General features: G+C 43.3%; 1 protein-coding gene across 1 annotated transcript in view; it reads right to left on the reverse strand.

Moving 5' to 3' along the window:
• lhfpl2a (LHFPL tetraspan subfamily member 2a) overlaps positions 1-14,768 on the reverse strand; it is a 34,811-nt gene extending 20,043 nt beyond the window's left edge. Inside the window, exons 1-3 of the mRNA XM_079234734.1 lie at positions 14,622-14,768; positions 13,453-13,562; positions 848-915 (exon numbers count right to left, since the gene is read on the reverse strand). The gene's annotated coding sequence lies outside the window, so the exon portion shown is untranslated. The remainder of the gene's footprint in view (positions 1-847; positions 916-13,452; positions 13,563-14,621) is intronic.
• Between the last annotated feature and the right edge of the window lie 4,828 nt (positions 14,769-19,596).

Here is a 19,596-nt window from a genome sequence, read left to right on the forward strand (position 1 = left end):
GTGTCCGACAGAGAAAATACAGCGTGAACTTCACCTTCAGTCAACTAAAGGCTGAAGCGGCAATCAAGCAGCACGGATGATTTAAAACAGAGGCCGCGAGATGAGTCACAGGCTGGTAAAGTGGAAACAATCGGACACCAGTTTATTAGGAACACCTCTCAGTGTAATTTAACAATCTGCAAAGTTCCAAAACTGTTTATTTGATTACAACCTTTTGGATTGGAGGATTTATTGCAGGGTTCTAGCTAGGTGTTCCTATTAAACTGGCAACTATATTGCAAGAGACTCTGCTCTGAACTTATCATTTATTTTTGTATACTACTGGATAACTTTACCGTTAAATGTATCCAAAGAAATGAATCTGAGAAAGGCCAAAATGCCCGATCGGACGTTTTGCCTGCAGCTTTCTCAAGAACCGCTCATCCAAACAACTTCATCTCACATAAAACTCAGCTTGTCATCTGGACTGTGTCGATGTGGATCGATCAGATATGATTGACAGTGGCAGCAAAAGCAAACAACTCCTTTCGCAACTATGCATTGGAAGAAGAAAAAAAACGTTTTTTCAAAACTGCTCTAACTTTGCCAGATGACTTTGTGCCAAGAGCTCACAGTGAGAAGCTGACTCTAAAGCCCCGATGTTAGATAACACCTGTGTGGAACAATAGGGGCCATGGGAGCAGCTGGTATTTCCACCAGTGACGGGCAGGTGCCAGGAACCCCAATAATACCAGAAGAAGAAAAGCAGGAAGCCGGTTTGTTTTGTTGGTCTACGCAACTCCAAAGGGCCTCACGTCTCCTGAGTCAGCTCAGATGCAAATATAGAGCAAACAAAAACACCACCAACCTCTTGTGTGGACGGATTCCTCCCTTGAATCTGAATGATGTCAGCGTCCTCTCTCAACTCCTCTCGACCTGGAGAGACAGGAGCAATGCGACCATGAGTCCAAATCACAAAACCATACCATCTCCGGAGAGCAGCAGTTCAGTCATAGTTGGCTCCGCAGCATTTAATGAGCGTCTTTTTCTCTACTTGCTCGTTGGTATTTTTCCATTCTGACCTGAGACAGACGAGCCGCTGCACCTGGAGAGGACTTTAAAACTGTTTCACATGTTCATCATAAAAAAAGAAAAGAGCTAAAAGAGACGCTGATGTCTGCATCGCTAATTTGACGTGATGCGGGTTCCTGTGGGGGGAAAGTTGCATAATTCAGCACAACAAAACACATTGTGTGTATTATATAATCCAGCCACGTCGCTAAGAGGGATTTTAGACATAAATCCTGTGTGAAAGGTGATTAAAAATGACATTTTCCCACAGTTTTGAATCTGGAATCAACACAGATATTAAAAAATGGGTGAATAACTAACCTTAACTTCAACTCAATGCGTTATGTACGAACTCTAAAGATGATATGTGAGCTTAAAGCAGCACAAATCAATATTTTTATATGAGCAATGGAACAAATGGCTCTTTATAATGTGAAAGGAGTCGCTCCAAGTCGAGAACCCACAAAGATTATTCATCTGACTCTGCTGTTTCCTCAGAGCGCTTCAGCATTGTTCAGCTCATTTTGGTTTTTATGTGGCTCCACAACTTTATAGTTATTTTTTTTATCCTCACAGGTAAAAAGTTGCGATGAACCTCCACTTCCAGATTCAGGTTTCTCTGCTCTCCACACACGTCACGCTGTGGATAATTAACTAATGGCCAACGCTCTTCCCCTCCTTCTCGGCACTGTTGAGGCTTTTTTTTTTGTTTAATGGGTATCGTCCAGAGAGAGAGAGCAGCACTCAGCTCTGGTCAATAGTCTGAAGTCAATAGTCACAACATTAACAGGATTGCAGAGCTTTCCACCAACACAAGGACACAAAATGGCTACAGAAGGTTTACTATCTCCAAAGGAAGCTAAAGGTCGAGGCTTGTGCAAATAGATGCATGTCATGTGACAGAGAAGCACATTGTTTCTGTGACAATGCATGTAATCAGTGGCCTCGGGGCTTTTTCCACAGCACACACACACACACACACACACACACACACACACACACACACACACACACACACACACACACACACCAGCTTTCCTTCACGATAGATAAGATAGAAAGTCTTTTATCTCGTTCGACACCACAGGGATCGCCATGTCTTTCCAAAATGTCACCGTGTCGCCATTTAATCTTATTTATTGTCTTCATTGGCATATCAATTTTTGAGCTGTGGCCAAAAATGGGTTTTGTGATGTCACAAGTGACCTTTGACCTTCAAATTCTATTGAGTCCAGGTGGACGTTTGTGCCAAATTTGAAGAAATTCTTTCAAGAATGGACCTCAAAGATGGAGGATGCAAACATAATTGCTCTGGTCACAGCTATCGTTGCTGCGGACGCATAAATAAAAAAACGCTGACGGATACAAAACTCACTTGGACATCCTTTAATGTGAGACATTCTCGCAGGAGGAGGACAAAGGGCCTAACGACAAGTGCCTTGCTTCAATATTTGTCTAGCGTCCATCATGCTTCAGTGAGAGTTGGGGGCGTTTGTGATCGCTTGAGGAGGACGAGTGCTCCACCTCGGCCTGCTGCCGGTGTTGCACAATCATTTATGACCCGTCAGAGTCTACGACCTGTAAGTGTGTGTGTGTAAAGTGCATCGTGCATGCAGAGAACACTTTTTGATTTAAATGGCATTCGCTGAATGATATTATAATCAATATTTTTTCCCACTGCGTTGTTTTTAGTGAGCAAACATTGTTTTTGCTCGCAGCAAAAGAAAAAATGAGCCATGACAAAGCATTTAGTGAAAGCCAGTGCATGTTTTTCAACTGAGAGATTTGTATATATATATATATACATATATATATATGTATATATATATATATATGTATATGCTATCAAACCTCCACACCCGACCTGCTCTGCAGCAGCAGGTGTCGAGCCCCGAAAAAAGCCCTCGAGGTATGTCAGAAAAAACAGCCACTTTCTTTTTATGCAAAGCGATACTCTGATAAGGGAATATAACATAATCACGTAAGGTATAATCAACATTGGAGTCTGGGTTGTGAACAATGGAAAAACAAGCAGTGATTTTGCCACAAAAACTCTGGAATGAGCTTGAAATAATACACAGATATTCCCACAGAAGCCTCCCCGGGATCCCCACACTAATAAACAGCATACCAACCACACAGCAGGCCTCCTAATCGTTGAATTGTATACTTTTGTACTTTTTCAATTCCTCCAGCGGGGAAGATAAAGAACCCAATAACTGTTTAAACACCTCTCTCTCCTTCTTTTTCTCACGCCGTCATCCGGTGAAGAAAAGGAGATGAAAGCAGATAAGTTTGCAAATCATTTTACAGATAAGTTCCATGAAATGTGTAGTGACAGAGAAAATGGCAGCAACCACATAGCTGCCACCCGTGAATGAAGAATAATGCAATAATTGTCGAGTGTGTTTTTGTCCTCAGGAGATCCTCAGCCGGGGAAATTATTGCCGGGCACTTTCCAATTTACAGAAGTGGATAAATAAATTGAAATGGGTTCTCCCAAAGTGTGGCAATCCAGCTGCTGTTCCGGCCCTTTAAAGTCATGCCAGAAATGCCCCGACATTAACTGGGGGATACCTCTTAGTTAGAGCTCTGTGTTTTAGGAGCTGAGCTGTTGAACCCTTCCACAGCTGGAGGCAGACCATTATGTGGGGACTGGGGGAGGGGGGGGTCATGTTCACTGCAGAAAGGTCCACCACAAAAGGCTCCTTCTTGCAGCATTTAAGGGCTCTGGGAATAAGGGAGCTGGATAGAAAGGAAGTATGTGGGTTGTCAACATGTAAAGGAACATTTGGTAAATACACTTATTCGATTTCTTGTTGAGAGTTAGGTGAGTAAATCGATACCGAAGCGATTAGCTTAGCTTAGCTTAGCATGAAGACTGAAAGCAGGGGGGAAAACGGCTATCCAAGTGTCTGGTGAACCTGCTTGATTTTGTCTGAAATCTGGTGGCACCAATAAGAATAACTTTGAAGAAATAGAGACTATTCTCTCTGATTTAAATTGATTATTAAATTAAGGATTGTTTCATTTAAAAGTTCCTCTGATGGTTTGGCCTAACTCTGCGATGAGTGGATTATTCAATTATTCAATCATGAGAAAATGAATCAACTATAACAAACATTTAATAGTTCTAAAATGTTCTGGAATATCATTTTTCTTTTGTTTTGTACTGTTGGTCGGACAAAACAGGACATTTAATGACGTCATCCTGCGCTGTAGGAAATTAAAACGTCCGTCATGTCATGTTGATCAATGCCGTTGCAGCTTCACTTCAGCTCCACGGCTAGCTGTTCACTGTCTGTTTGCTGGCGGGCGCCGTTTAATCTAAATCAAAGCTCGACTTGCACTAATGAGAGGCATGTGAGGCTGAACAGAGAGCGTTCTCATTAAAACAACCAGCGAAGGACCCGACCTCCCTCGGGCGAGCACGCAGCACACAGGTGTCAGACAGCAGCCGCTCTCCAGCTCTCTAACGCTAATCGCTGTAACGCTGCAAAGGGTTTTTTTGAGGAGCAATCTCCGCAGGAGACGAGAGTAAATATTTACAGAAGCTAATTCAGACGGATATCAGGCACAAACTCAGATTGTTTGTGCACCTCTGCTGGCTGATCTCAAAAGGTCAAATACATGTTTATCTAAAGAAAAACTCAAAAAGGGGAGGATTTTAATTAATTACAAACGACGTGTCGCCATCTGTTTCTAGAGTTCACAGAAACATATTATATATATAAAAGTCTTATCTTAAGACTGGAGCTGTCTATGTTCATACAAAACGAAACAGGCTTGACCAACAATGACTTTATCTTTGTGCTCGGCAGCCAGTGTGTGTGTGTGTGTGTGTGTGTGTGTCACTGGAACATTTTTACAGGACTAGCAAACTGTATCAGCACCACACAAACCGCTCAGCGGCAGCACAGGGGATTCAGTATCATCCATGTGGGACAATATTGTTCAGTCCTGCTAAATTAAAACACGTGGCAGTTCATAACGATGCTGCACTTTGTCATGCAAAATGCATTGGAACGTATAAAAAACTAAATTAAACAAAAAGAAAAGCAATCCTCGTTCTTAATAATAAGCATTGTCTGCTCCGGCTCAGCTGGGCAGCTGCATTACATTCACCACACATAATTTGTCGGAGCCAGCGCTGAGACAGAGGGGCTTTGAAGGCCTTTGCCAGGCGCTCTTCAAAGAGAGGAGGGAAAAACTAAAAAAAGTGGGTTTCTGGAGCCCGTGCAGCTTCCGCTTCGGATTTGGGCGCGAGCTCGGCCCGCTGACGGCCACTGGGAGCCAGAAACAGTGCTGTTCCACAGCCAGGACGAGTCTCATGAAGACAGTTTATGTCCTTTTAATTGTTGTCCTAAGTCGAATCCTCAATGTGACTGAACGTAGGCAGATGGGACTCTCCCGGGTGATGCAAAAAATCCTATACATTTATGTTTTAACCACCAGTTTTAATGATTTCAACCTTGTTTCTGGTCGTCATTTTAGCACTGCGGCCAGGTCTTGAATACTACAATACCATGAAATGCTGTCGCCATGAAGAGGAACCCAGTCGGAGCCGTGAGTCAGAGGGAGATTTGTTGTTGCAGTCGGGAAACAAAACACTGTGCCGTAAATGCTGAATTCAGTCAAAACAGACTCAGAATTTAAAAGTGAATGGCTCTGTCAAAAGGAGTAGCTCAAAGTCAAAGATGGATCATCTGACTCGGCTGTTCCTTTACTGGTTCTTTTCACTCTCACCAGTAAAAACAAAAAGACGTCAACCTCCACTTCTGAAACGTGAAGCCAATGTGGAAGTCTTAAGCTTACATTCTCTCTAATGTCCACCAGGGGGCGACTCCTCTGGTTGTATAGAAGTCTATAAAAAATGACTCTACTTCTCTCTTGATTTATTCCCTCAGTAAATAAACATGAGTTCATGTCTCAATCTCTAGTTTCAAGTCTTCTTCAATGCAGCATGATGTTTATTTAGTAAATGATGGTCATTTAGAGTCAAACAGACCATAAAGCAGGGGATGCTGTAGGGCGGGCTACAAGGTGATTGACAGCTCTATACCATGACGTCCGTGTTTTTGTCGTAAAACTTTAGATACATTATGATATGGTCACTTCCATTCACTGGTTGCAAAGAAGCCAAGATGGCGACGGCCAACAACAGCCAACACAAACCAATGGATGACATCACAACAACTACGTCCACTTCTTATGTCTGAGGGTGAGATGCACAGCGAGGTCCATGGTTTGTTTTGGTCAATATAGGCTTCCTTTGTGACAGTTTGACTAAATGAATGGATCGGTATATCTGATTTTAAGTTTTATTGGACGTTTCTTTCCAAAACGTACACAGGCTTGTTCACTGAACTTTTTGTTTCATCACAGAACCAGACATTTTCTAACCCAGCCCTTAATCACATATCAGCAGTAAATCCACAGAGAAACACAACGATTTTACGTCTGATCCGAAGACAATTTATCCCTAGAACTCTTTGAGGTGATTATCTGGACATAAAAAACGATTATAATCCTTTTAGATGACGTCACACCGCTGAAGTCCAGCTCTATCTCTTCAGTCGGCCCTTTAATTCCCTTTGACACAAACACACGCCCCTTTCCACCTCCGCACAAAAACACTTAACACAGCAGTTACAAAAGGACTCGGCCTGTAAAGTACAAACACGAGGTGTGTTTTTGCTCCCTCAGGCTCATGCTGATTACACACTCTGCACTAATGCAATGATTATCCACACTCTAGCCAATTTCCTCTCTTGTGTATATATATATATATATATATATATATATATATATGCGTGTGTGCCTACATGCATGCATATACATACACGTGTGTGTGTGTGTGTGTGTGTGTGTGTGTGTGTGTGTGTGTGTGTGTGTGTGTGTGTGTGTCCGGCCTATAAACCACAGACCGCACACAGAGATGACATCACCTTGCAGTGATTAGTCCGTTAGCTCAATGTTACACACAACAGATGGCTGCAGTGGGATCATTCAGCGATATGTAAACTCTTATTGGAGGTAAAGAGCCTTCAAGGTTAAATATGGAATCAAAGAGGAAGAGGAGATACAAATATATATGATTATTAACTGATTTTGATTGTTTTCTTTGTTCAGATGTGGTGACGTCATCGTCGAGGTCTCTCTGAATGATAGAAGACAGGTGTATTAAGTGCTCTTTAATGTGGATAGGAGGGTAATTTCTCAGGGTTGGATGAGAGCCAAGTTTTTACCAGACATGATGACAGACATAATGGGAAAAGGGGTTTCACACACACACACACACACACACACACGCTCCTGCCAGGACTGCATGTGTGCTGTGACTTCGCCAAATTGTGTTATCATGTCTGTAATTGTCTTTCAGAGGCATCATCTTTCCTGTCTAGCCTCTGAACCTTTGAACCCATGCGGTGATAACGATTCCCACTCAGTGTCACAGGCTACTGGCCCCTAGGAATCTAATGGCCCTGCAGCAACGGGGCCATATAACGGCGGCCTTAATGCGCCTGACCATCCTGGAAAGAGCGTAAGTGTTTACATTATCTGGCCAGTGCGTGGCTGCCATTAAGCGGCCCTCAGCTGAGCCGCGTCGACACTTAAAATGCTGTTTGGGAAGGCGAAAACAAAACGAGCCCACGAGAGAAATGTGGAGAGAGGTCTTCAGTCGGGAATGTTTTGGTTGTGGTTTCGTGTCAGCTCCTACGGGCCAAGTTTCATGACAGGCGACAGCAGAAAGAGCCGATCAGTCGGGGCGAGTTAAACGTTCGCTACAGCAGAATTTATTGGGTAAAATCCATTATCCAGTTAGCACATCAACTCTGGTCTACACCACTTTTCTTTCTGTGTGAACGCAAACACAAATGATGACACAAATGCCTTTTGGAAGAGCTCCATTTCAGACCTAGAGACAACGTGTTTTAGAACATATATACGCACTTTCACCAAATGCTCTCTGATTTCAGAAGCACATCAGTGTGGATATGATAAGTCACTTCTGGACAGGATAACGGATGGAGGTCAGAGGCAGCTACTAGAAGAGGGGTTCCCCCTCAGAGTGAGTGATCTCTGGGGCAGCGGGGTCGTCAAAGGGAAGGCACGCTGCTGGAGGAGGGGGAGTGAGAGAGAGAGAGGGAGGGACGGAGGAAGGAGGAAGGGGAGGGAGAGGTCAGGAAGGCAGCTCCAGACGCCGGCCCCTGGGAGATGGATCACGGATGTCTGACTCGCTCCAGTTAATTGTGAAACAAAAAGCTTTAGCTTCTCTTTCTCTGTCTTTTCTACTCTTTGCTCTCTGAGACTCTCTCTCCTCCCCCTCATCCCTCCCTTTGCGCCTGCTCTTTGTCTCCTCACTCTGTCATTACTGCCCTCTGTGATTCACTTTTTCTTGTGCCTGTGCCTGTGTGTGTGTGTGTGTTTACTCTCCCTTTTCCACGCGGCGAGCGACGGCGTAATCCCCGCTTGTCTTCAGATGTGCAAATACCACTTAGCTGCCGAGGGTCGGCCCCAAATGACAACAGCAAACACAGAAATGCCTCATTCTCCGAAAGTATGCGAGTTCAGAAGGCTTTGGATGAGTCGGAGCAAAAGGTCAACCGAGGAGATGTCGCTCACCTTTAGCTCGCAGAACTGCAGCGAACTGTTGTTGCATTTTTTTGGGGTTTCAGGGGTTACGAGTTCGCCGTGAGAGGGAAATGACTCGTGGACGAACCTGAGGCTGTGTTTATTTAACCGGAGCCACGTCGGTGCTGACTGTATACCTGAGATGGAATCACACAGGATGCATCTGTGGACGAGCATGTGGCGGCGGGGGAAACTAGCCTGGCAAATACCGGTTCAATTCAATTAGGCCGGCTCATATCAGCGCGGAGCTTTGGGGTGTTTCGTGTGATCCGAGTATCAAACCCGGTTGTGTGTTTCTTGTGGTGCAAATGATCTCGATTTACCGGTGAAACGCCGGAAAGCAGGCAGCCCCGCAGGTGCTGTAACATTATCCCACCCAGTGAAGGGGTCACCTGGAGACGCCCGCTCACTACTAATCAGTTCACAGCTGCAGAGGCCGGCGGCTCCGTGACACAGAGGGAAGATCAGCGGAGACGTTTAGTCAGAGATTCCTGAGGTTTTACGCAGAGCTTAACCCAAAGGTTTCACGATAAACCCTCTAGAGTTTTACATTAAACCCCTTCCCCCAAACTAGGGAGACATGGCCAAAATAGTCTATGTATTTAAAGTATTTAAATCACACAGGAGATGTTTTATATAGACTATTTATCTATTGAATTACAAGAAAACGTGCTATATGAAGACATATATAACGTTATCGAGATATGAAATGACATGCATCGGGACTAAAGATTGTTTCCATTCAGTTGTTTATATTATAGTTAAAATATCTGTGTGTGTGTGTGTGTGTGTGTGTGTGTGTGTGTGTGTGTGTGTTTGTGTGTACGTGTGTAATCCCATACTGTACAACGACAACTAAACCTTGAATGTAAGATACTAACGTTAGCAGAAAAAAAGCTTTACTTCTAAGGCCAAGGAACATTTAATGAACTGACTAACCGTGTGTGTGTGTGTGTGTGTGTGTGTGTGTGTGCCCATTAGCTCATTTCACCTGGCGAAATAGCTTCATCAATGAATACTTTAAATCCACATTATCATTGCAAACTGCACCGTGAGGAGAAGGGAAAGCCTGACCCAGGAACAGTTATTAACGGAGGGCAAGATGTGGATTCTGTGAATACTGAGAGTAATGTGAGCAGGTTTAGGTCAAACCAGTGACCTGCTTCATATTCAGCATGAGTCACCTCTATTAAACTAAAACCAGGACGCAGAGAAAGGAGCGTTCTGGTCCTGCTGCCGGCCAGAAGTGCATTGGTGGTAATGATCGGTGACTGACTGCCAGTCCACACCAAAAATAGGGTTTCCATGGCGCTGGTGAAACCGGGACCCAAACACAGGAGGGAGAATTGGACCTCCATGCTGAGAACTTACAGTAAAAGTGAGTGAAAGTGAAAGGACTCGGACGAAGGGGACTCAAAATGAAACTACGGAGCCCTGGCTAGCTGTGAAGCTAAGCTAACCACCTGCTGGCTCCCGCTTCAGGGCGAACAGATGTGGGAGTCGTATCAACCTTTTGGGAAGAAATATGAATAATGAATAAGAATATTTCCCAAAGTAAAAAGACAATCTGATAATGAAAAATAATAATAAGCTGCAACCTTTGTGTGATTAGTTCATAATCCATCTCTTTGTTGTCATTGTATTCTTCCTCTAATATAAACTGGGAACCAACAGGAACATAAAATACACAATCTGGTGTCATCAGGCTCATGCAGCTTAAAGCCGTGTCCGTGACCTAAGCCGACTGAACACATGACACCGTCTTATCGCACGTTACACACAGACGGCCGATTGTGGCGGGTCGCAACCTTTGCTGATTAGCATGCAGCTGCGAGGCCGAGGTCCCCGAGTGGCTCCGGCTCCAGATCGATCAATATCCAAACATGTCTGGTGTGCGACATTATCTCGGACAGGAAACACGGCGGGGAAGGAGGAAAAAACAGGAGACGCGAACGCTGACGGAGAGAGTTAAACCCAAGTGGACTGAACGCGAGCGGCGGAGTTTAATGAGCCTGCAGTTGCTCGGGGACTAGATGGAGCGCTGGAGGCCGTGCAGCTGCAAAACCCACTGTCCGTCTGCCGTGCAGTCCCCTGAGACTGACCCCCAGCGCCGCCAGAAAGGAACAAAAAACCCCACTGCAGATTCTTTCTCCTCATTTCACCCGACAGGAGGGTCTCCCCCTCCTCTCTGCCCTCCACGTCTCTGTCTATTTCTATAGGGGAGGGCTGTGTTCCACGCAGGCCTACCTTCAATATATACAAGTGTAGGGTGGTGGCTTTGTTCTTGTGAGGGCCCCCCAACCTGCTGGTTTCCTAGTAAACGGCAGGCTGGAGAGCCGCTGGAGGTAGATGCACCGCCAGGAGAGGCTCATCTCCGGGAGCCACAGGGGGGCCCAGAGGGAGACGGGCTGATTAGCTCCAGCGCTGCCCAATCTAATCAGTGTGCATGGCTGCCCCACAGTGCAGCATGTATAGAGAGTTAAGACAGTTTTGTGTCATTCAGAGGGCTACGGAGGGCTGGGGGAGTTGTTTCAGAACGGGGGCGCCACATGAGAGAGGTCATCACGTAAAACGCTGCCGTCACATTTCACACGGACGTGACGGAGTCTGAGCTCCGACTGCAAAGCAACGGCAACTCTCTGCAGCCGAATGGAGAGGAGGTGAGTTGTGAAGTTACCAAAAACACGACATTGTGACTCACTGACTTGGATTTTCCCGGTGACACACTTTTCAAAAACGATACGCAACTACATCCCTCATCTGTGGGTCGAGAGAAGACCACTTTTTTACGAGAGCCGCACCGATATCGACACCGAAATGAGACGTTGGTCCAATTCTGGCTCGAATAGCCGGACCGGGTGACAATGAGCCCATCTGGTGTTGGATGGAGTTATTTTGATACAACAATTCGGTACATTTCCAACTATGTATTTATTTGTGAACGCCCTCAGACAGACACCAGTGGAAAATGTCCGAGAACAAAGCCTACCGGACGCCTTTCTTCTCCTCTGTAAACGCAGACTGTGACACAGACTTTTCCAGTACCGGTGAAACAGACCATTTCTGACAAACTCGGACACACGGCTGCTTTCAATTCCCTCAGAACGACTCCTTTCAGAAGCCCGGAACGGAAAAAAACCATATAACGTAATGTGACCCAGTTAAGATTTGTCCGAATTTTTAAGACTTTCTTCCTTGCATTACGTCAATTTTACGGCCAAATAAACAATCTTTCGGGCAAAAAGACGCGTATATTTAAACCTCTGTGATGTGTTGGTTTCATTAGAGCACTTCCTGGATGCTCCTGTATAAAGTTTTATTGACCGCACTCGTTGAGAAACAAAAGAATACTGTGGGCGAAGAAAAAAAGTGCTGATCGTCAAAAAAAAAACAGCTGGGAAAGTGAATATTCCAACTCAAAGTAGTGCAACAGTAGTCTGAGGAAATATGGCGCAAATAAACCAGTCTTGTTATCGGGACTCATCTACTCTGGAGGATAGCCACAGCGGGGCTTTGCTGAAACAAACTGTAATCCAGATGTTAGCCCCAGCCGGCCGGAGTCATCTGGTTTAACCTCTGACACGGTGAGCAGCCGTTCAATTAGTGGATTTCACACTCTGGTCACGGTGACACCGCGGCCCGGGCTTCGGTTTCAAGCACACACTGATAGTGCCCAGGTCTGATTTCCACCAGCGGGGGGGAATGTACGCTCACAGGCGCATAAAAGTGTTTATTTAGGCTCCAAATGCATTGGAGATGCAGCTCAATACCTCTCTGAATAGTTGCCATAATAGGAGACATCCTAGCATCCTGGATTAATGACAAAGCACCGCCATCAAAGCCCAGACGGGAGCACGAAGCGCAGATGATGTGGTCTGCATGAATGGCATGTAGTTAAACATTTCTTTTGTATTATTATTATGATTATTTACATGCACTAAAAGTATTACCAACTGCATCATCTGCCACCAGGCAAAAAAACTCAAAACAAGTCTGGTCATTTTTTTATTTCCACGCTTTGAAAAGTTTAGCATTCAGTTGAGGAAACATAAAAGAACTTCTCCAAAGCATCTGCGCTGCCCTGCTGCCAGGTTTGTGGCCTAAACGAAGGGTCGTAATGAATGAAGCCCAGGCTTATTTTAATGGGCCAAACACAGAGCCCTGAGGGACCACGTGCACTGGCACATAATCTCAAACCACTGACAATCCGCCGAGAGTGGACTCCGACAAACCGCCATCTTTGATGCTAGTCACTCATTCGGAGATGACCTAAGCATCATTAAACGTCTGAAGCGCATTTTCCTGTGCCTTAAAAAACAAAACATGTTTTAATTAAATTACAAAGAAATGGCTAAAGCTAATTACAGAATAGAGTCACAGCCGAGAGCACACGGGGGCTACGCTGCTGCAACTTTGCAGCTGTTAATAAAGTGACAACAATACATTTAAAGTACACTCATTTAGCACGTTGAATATACGATAAAAAAAACAACAACTACAAAAGCTACAGTGTTAATCTAGTAGCAGAGGGAGAAAATTCCAACGTGGAAAAAGACGGTTCATATGGCTCTGATCTTTCCTACCACAATGCATCAGTGACTGGGGTTTGGAACCGAAACACTACATGCTTCATAAACACTGTGTGCTAAAACATTGCATTAAAGAGCAACACACGTGGGGGAAAAAATGTAAAAATCACTGCTGGTTGGAGAAAAGCAAAGTCGGGCTTTCTTTACACAAAATGCATCACATGTGCTCTTTGGTTACCTTATGGTCCAAAGACTTCATACATAAATAAAAAAAGGTCCCGGCCCCCAGGAGCTCTTCCTCGTTCCCACACAAACACGGTGTACAGGTGGGACCTGTTCTCAGGTTTACTGTTGAAACATAACACAAAAAGACAAGAATCTCTGTCACACTCTGTCAAGACCACTGACAGACCTTCTCTTGAAGTGACAATAGCAGGGCAACCGTAGACCTCCATTATGTGTACCGGTGCCAGGATCAGGTGTTTGGGGTCACGGTGCTTTTGACAGGACTCTCATGGAAAACTAAACGCGGGGATTCATTGGAGACATTTTACATGATACAATACAAGACAATGCCTAATTACAGATACTCAATTGTGAGGATGTGTTGCTTTTCTCATCCTTTTTTTGATTGTAAACTAATCGTATTTGGCTTTTGGACTGTTGGTTGGATAAAATAAGACTTTTGGAAACATTATCTTGAGCTTTGGAGACATTATAACGGACATTTCTCACCATGAATGAACTAAACCAGAGTTTTAATGTTTCATATATGCATCTTTCCATCCGAAATAAACATTGTACTAGGCAATAATGCACAAAGGATATGATGAAACAGCTGCAACTAATCATTAATTACATTAGAGCTGAGATTAGTTGATTAACTGATAAGAAAGTAATCTGCTACTAGATTGATAACATGTTTTTAAGTTAAAAACAAACACACATTGTTTTGTTTAAGCTTCTCAAATGTAAAAATGTGATGTTAACATGATAGTAAATTGATATTTTCGGGATTAAAACCCCATTTCCGCTCATATCAATACTTTTTGCGACACAATTTGCATGGTCGGTTTAAATTGAAGACGTATATGAATAAAAACCGTAATAATACACGAATTACACGTCTGATGAATGTCACACTTTGCATCCCATAATATCCTGTGGCTGTGGGGTCACACTGTGCTGCTGCATCGCCTGGCAAAGCATCAGTGTGCTCGGCTTTCCTGCCACGAGTTTCCCCTTTAAGGCTCCGGTGAGCAAACGCCAGAATAAAAAAAAACACAACAACGTGGAAAACAATTGAAAGTCAAAACACCCGCGACTGAGATATCCACGAACACTCGTTTCACAGACGGAGTATTGTTGTGGTAGAAAAGTACTTTTTTAAAGAAAGTTTCTACTTACGCGTAACTGCCAGCGGTGCGGTTTTTTTTATTCTTCTTTTTTTTGTGCAGAGACGCCTCTGAGGATCTTTGTGTGTGTCTGTGTGTGTGTGTGTGTGTGTGTGTGTGTGTGTCTTCTTTGTGGAGTTTAAGTTGTCGGGTTTTGATCCGGACTTTTTTGTCTCCCCTCCTTCAGTGTCTCCTCTTCATCTTCCACGTTTTCTCCGGCAGCAGAATGAATGGTTCCTCCTCCTCTCCTGCCCAGACAGACCGCCGATGGGATGGGAGCGCCGGCCCCTCCTCCGCCAATCACTGCCGCTCACTCTGCACTCACGAGGATGTGTGCATCATTTATTTAATGTTATTTTCATTTTCAGATTAAATAGAGAAACCAAAAGCTGAGTGAAACCAACTAATTCAAAAGAACGGTGTGTGGCATTTCGGGGAATTTATTGGCAGACATGGATTATAATATTAAAGTGTGAGTTAGTTCTCCATGGTTTAAAAAGGGCAAGATGGGCAAGGAGCTGAGATGAAACCAAACGAAAACAACTATGACAGATACAGCAGTTTGTGTCACAAAATTAAATATATTGGTTTTGTGTACAGGGACACAAATTGTCTGTTTTGACTTTTTTGACAACATTGCGTCACAAATAAAAGTTAGGTTTAGTCAACAACACCACGTAGTTAGGTTTAGAAAAAACATCAAGGCTGGGCTCAACAACACCATTTTGTTCATTTTTAAAAAACATCAAGGTCGGGCTTAAAACAACTGTAAAGTTGGATTCAGGCAACAAAACCAAAGTCAGGTCTCGGCCAAAAAAACACTAACTTAGTTATTTGTCTCTCACCGTTGACGACTACACATATTTTAACCCCCAAAAAACTGTAAAATACTGAATACTTCCTCCATCACTGAACCTCATTAATAAAACCATATTCATTGTTCAATCCCTTGACGTTGCTTTATTGACGTTATATGACAGTAAAAATACTCAATAGTTTGCATTTCATTATGAACTGATTTATTTTGTGCACAATAAACTGAGCCATTGGTTATTGCAGTCTTAAAAATTACACACAGTATGAAGTAATGATAGCAACCAGTTGCCAGGACTGGGCAATCTTTAGGTTGACAACAAATGAGCTCTGGTGCTGAATTTGACTCATTATTTTTGATAATACATTTATCATATCAGTCATTTTGCCACAAACACTGTCAAACCTTTTCCGGTGTCAGCTTCTCAGCGATGAGGATTTACTGATTGTCTTCATTTTCTGCTATGATAACAAACTAAATATATTTGTGTTAATGAAGACATCACTTTGGGATTTAGGAGATTACAATGAGCATATTTCACTTATTTTAAATGTACAAACAAAGATTAGCGTTGTTTGCTGGCAGTAATTTGCAAACTGCAATATTGATTTCCATATTATTTTCTTCCACAACAAATACACTAAAGGTTTGCCTTTAGATGCATTCAAGCGGAACTTAAAAGCCCCGTCGTAAAGCAGTTGTTGTCTTAGCGTCTCTGATTACCTCTCACAGTACTACATGGACATTTGGATTGTCTCCATGTCACATTCTCTCTAAATCTGAGTCTTAACCTTTACTGGGAGACTAACAGCTGAGCAAAAGACTCAAGCTCACACCAGTCAACGCAGATTACTCACATTCTGAAAGTCCAACATGTGTGTCCATGCACTGCACAGCTACTTCCCATCACTTACAGATACACACATCGACAATATGCATGCACCTCTTTCATTCTCGCTCAAATTCAGTGTGCAGGGCGTGCAGGAACGGTGCAAAACAACAACTTTTGTATATTAATGCACGCTTTGCACGACAGTGAACGAGCGTGAATGGACTATTTTGGGGCTGTTGAGACTGGGAGGCGAACAACTGGAGCCAGGACACCGGCCGGACAAACGAGACTTGAATGCAGTGAAACCACACATGGGCCGCCCCGTGACTCGGCCCGGGAGTTTCTGGTCAAACAGCAGTTATTGTCAATAATAACAGCCCTGATGTTATCCATCCAGTTCCTGGGATCGCCGTTAACCCCGACTGACCTCCGACTTGGCAATCAGAATGAAAGCACAGTAGAGTACAATAGGATTACTCCTAGTATACGTCATATATTGTGTAGTTTGAGCTACATCCTGCATGAAAATCTTTTTCCCTGTTTAGATTTGCACCAAATAAACAATGAGAACGTAGATTATAATGTTATATTGTGTATACTGTTTTTAAATCTATGTTAATGTTCTATATTTGATCTTATTTGTATGATGCGTGTTCATTTTCTGTTATATTTGTACAATCTATTAATTTGTTGTACGCTTTATTCTGGAGATAAGCGTCTAAGAATTTCACTTTATGTTTGTATACGTGACAATAACATTTGACTTGACAGAACAGTACTTATTTACTTCATATTGGACATCAATCAAGTGCTAATTAGCAAATGCTTGCACACTAAGATGCATTTATTTACTATGTGAAAGTGCCACAAGTACTTTCATGGCATATCTTTTGTAAAATGACATAAAAAGGACTGATATTCAATATTTACTGGAACATTTTAAAAGTTTACAGAGTAATTTAAATTTTGTTGCACATATATTCCCTGCAAGTATTTCATTGGTATTGCATTTCATATTTATACTGTCATTTGCTGCATTTACTCTCTTAAGTGTTGCTTTTTTCCGTCCCTGTTTGAGAATAAGATACGGGAAGTACACTGAGCCCACACTCTGCGGAAAACCTTTAATCAAACTATTAACCGAGGAGGAATTGAGCTTGAATCTTCTCAAACTTTTCTGTCTGTAATTACTCTTAAAAGTGATTACATGTTTTAGCAACAAGTGCGATAAGTTGCACCTTCTGCTACAGAAACTGCATTTTAATAACACAACAATTTAAGGGTTCCAGTCTAATAAAGCCTCCTTGAACGTGATCTTTTTATCTGTGGTGGTCTTTCCAACGCTGTGAGGAGCCGTTTTCTTTTTTCCTCTTCTTTGTTAGGTGTGATGAGCTGCTGGATTTCCCCCCTCCGAGGCTCAAGGTTCAACACATTCCTGCCTGCACTGGTCAGTATGATTTTAATCTGTTTTCACAGGCAGCACAGACAGACACAATCTTGTTTGGAATTCCAGTCCCAGCTCACATCGGTGTCTCCTTGTGGGAATACCAAAAGAGGAATCGAGGGTGGCAGCCGCTTTCTTTTTTTAATACATGTGTGCCCCACCACCCCACATATGTGTTCGCCATCATAACATCCGCTGTCATATCTTTCAAGGGGCATCACTCTGGTGGCAGACATACAGCTTCGGTCACAGCTGAAAAAACAACACAAAACGCAAAGAGTCGTCGGCCATGTGTTGATTCAGCAGAGGCAAATCAGAGTGCGTTTGTCACTCCGCGAGGCAGACTTCACAGGGCCGAGTCAAAGTGCAGGATTAAGTGTGAAAGACACACCGAAACCACTTTGGAAAAAGCACGAGGAGGAGACGAGCTGTGACACTCATAATGACAAGATGGAATAGCTCGTGAGGAGGGGCAGTCCACCACAAACAGGGGGCGAGAAGTGCTAAAGTGGTCTGCAGAGGGAAACTCTTTTTAGATGAGCGGCGAGCGGCAGCAACGTCTAATTAAATGAGCTATCCCATCATCTTAAGAAGCAGAGATTTGATTGTAGAGTAAACTAACAGAACAAGCAAGTGACAAATTTGTAGCCTCAGCAATGTAAGAAGTGCTTTCTCCGAAACATAAAATCAGCATGTGGTATTCTGGTAGTCGGCCATTACCAAAATCCCAGTTTGAATTCCATTCAACAGTCAATTGGGTAGAAATTGCTGGGTTTCTTTTTCTTTTAAGAAAGCACAGTTTAGTTCAAACACTTACTCAACATTAGAAACCCCTGATTCTTAAAAAGCGAGATAATAAAAAAGTAGTTTTTAAAAATGTAGGAACATAAGTGGCATCACACAGTAGCCTTGGGCGGCCCATATGGAGTCGACCGTCATTAATTAAATAATTCAGTGAAGTACGAGCTAAAATCTCAAAAGCCGCTCATTAATTAAGCATCAAAGTTCCATCTGGGTCTAGTTTGACACTTTGAAGCACAAAAAAATCCCAACTCAAGGTCCACTTACAAGCTTTTTCCAGAGCCTTCAACAGTATAGCACCGTCTTCATCACAGGATGGATGTTCTTTATGGATGAGATCTCCAAGACAACGGAGCAAAACAAAGACATTACAACCAAGACGATGTGATGCAGCTGAAAGCTCTGCAAAGCGCTTGAAAGTGGACTTTGAGATTGAAATGTCAAACCACTCGTTGATGCTTTATGAGATTTAGAGAAGATAGATGACACACTTATATCTGTCCGTTGAGTACGAAGCTAAATTAGCTTAGCATAAAGAGTGGGAATAGGGGCAACAGCTAGCATGGCTCTGTAGAAAGGTGAAGGCCTACCAGCATGTTATATATAAACAAATATTGTGTTTAAATGAAAAGTAATGTTGTTGTGTCAGGCTAGCTGTTTCCCCCTGTTTCTAGGCTTTATGCTAAGCTAACTCGCTGTATTTAGATTCAGCACACAGACGAGAGGGGTATCAATCTTTTCATCTAACGCTCGGCAAGAAAGCAATTTTCCAAAACCTGTCCTCATATGACCTGACCTCAGTGAAGGTAGATTATTTCATATCATACTGACCAAACGTCAACAATAAAATCAACAACTTTTAGCTTTTATGGCGATAGGTTTCACAATCGCTCAAAGAAAGAAAACACACATTCATAAAGGAAACTAGAGTCTGTGAGCTCTACTGCTCTCCACAGTAAGCAGCATTGTTGTTGTTGTTTGCCTTCTAGCTCAGCCGCCAATCAACTCCCATGACAGGTTAAGGGTCACAGCCCACATTAGGACAGCGCCGCCCACTCTCTGCAGGGAGCATTTCCTGTGGTGGTCTGCATGCGGCT

The sequence above is a fragment of the Taurulus bubalis genome (genome assembly GCF_910589615.1).
Source record: "Taurulus bubalis genome assembly, chromosome: 19".
NCBI lineage: Eukaryota > Metazoa > Chordata > Actinopteri > Perciformes > Cottidae > Taurulus > Taurulus bubalis.